Source organism: Gekko japonicus, unplaced genomic scaffold (genome assembly GCF_001447785.1).
Source record: "Gekko japonicus isolate JY-2015 unplaced genomic scaffold, Gekko_japonicus_V1.1 scaffold2552, whole genome shotgun sequence".
NCBI lineage: Eukaryota > Metazoa > Chordata > Lepidosauria > Squamata > Gekkonidae > Gekko > Gekko japonicus.
Window position 1 is genome coordinate 50,759 of NW_015164734.1, and position 1,796 is coordinate 52,554.

Consider the following 1,796-nt stretch of genomic DNA (forward strand, 5'->3'; position numbering starts at 1 on the left):
TCGATGACACTGTCTAACCATCTCATCCTTTGCCGTCCCCGTCTTCTTTGACCTTCAATCTTTCCCAGCATCAGGGTCTTCTCCAGGGAGTGCTCCCTTCTCATTTGGTGGCCAAAGTATTTGAGCTTCAGTTTCATTATCTGGCCTTCCAGGGAACAGTCAGGGTTGACTTCTTTTAGGATTGACTGATTTGATCTTTTTGCAGTCCAAGGGACTCTCAAGAGTCTTCTCCAGCACCATAGTTCAAAAGAATCTATTCTTCGGCGCTCGGCCTTCCTTATAGTCCAACTCTCGCAGCCATACATGACTACTGGGAATACCATTGCTTTGACCATGCGGACTTTTGTTGGCAGGGTGATGTCTCTACTTTTTATCATGCTGTTTAGGTTCACCATCGCTTTCCTCCCAAGGAGCAGGCGTCTTTTAATTTCATGGCTGCAGTCACAGTCTGCGGTGATCTGGGATCCCAGGAACGTGAAGTCTGTAACTACTTCCACGACTTCCCCTTCTATTTGCCAAGGAGTGATGGGGCCGGACGCCATGATCTTAGTTTTTTGATGTTGAGCTTCAAGCCCACTTTTGCACTCTCCTCTTTTACTCTGAGCAAGAGGCTCTTTAGGTCCTCTTTACTTTCTGGCATTAGAGTGGTATCGTCTGCATATCTGAGGTTGTTGATCTTTCCCCCAGCAATCTTAATTCCCGCTTGTGATTCATCCAGGCCAGCATTTCGCATGATGTACTCTGCATATATATTAAATAAGCAAGGTGACAATATACATCCTTGTCGTACTCCTTTTCCTATGCTGAACCAATCAGTTGTTCCATATCTGGTTCTAACTGTCGCTTCTTGGCCCTTATACAGGTTTCTCAAGAGACATGTGAGGTGGTCTGGTACTCCCATCTCTTTAAGGACCTGCCATAGTTTGTTGTAATGGTTTTAAGATGCATTAATTACTATTATTGCTTTTCTGGGGATAGAGTGCCAACTTGCCAGGATTTCCAACAGATATAGGGGTTGTCAACCTCCAAGCGGGACCTGGCACCCTCCTGGAATCACAACTTATCTCCAGACTGCAGAGATCAGTTCCCCTGGAGAAAATGGCCACCTCAGAAGGAAAACACTATGGAATACCATAGATTCAAGGGGATCTCCCTCCCCAAATTCCCCCTCCACATGCACCACACCCAGGTCTCCAGGAATTTCTGCTAGGGAAATTTCTGCTAGGGAATTTCCTAGCCCTATAGATATAGTTTAAGGTTTTATTATTTTTCCCATTAAGTTATTTTGACATGACCTGGATAGCTCAGGCAAGCCAGATCGTGTCAAATCTCGGAAGCTAAGCAGGGCCGACCCTGGCAGGTATTTGGATGGGAGACCTCCAGAGAGTACCAGGGCCAGGAGAGCCACTTCTCTAAATGTCCTCCATGCCCCAATAGGAGTCACCAGAGGTCATCATGACTTCCAGGCACGGGCACACACGTACGTGAGCACACACACACATGCACAGATGCAAAAAAGAAGTGGTTTCAAAAAGTGGACAAAATCATGGAGGAAATCATTACACCTGAGCCGGGACTTGCTTTCTTATTGACATTTTGCTGATGACTCCAAGGACCTTGTCCCAACTGACCTTGTGCTTCCTGTCCAAAGCCCGGCCTAGTTGATGCAACTGCATTATGCGGAGTCAGGCGTTTTGTTCATCTAGCTCAGCACTGTCTGTTCTTAGGTTCAAACAACACATGAAGCTGGGAGTTCCATACATGTAATTTGGTCCTAAACAATAACAGTGCAAAGG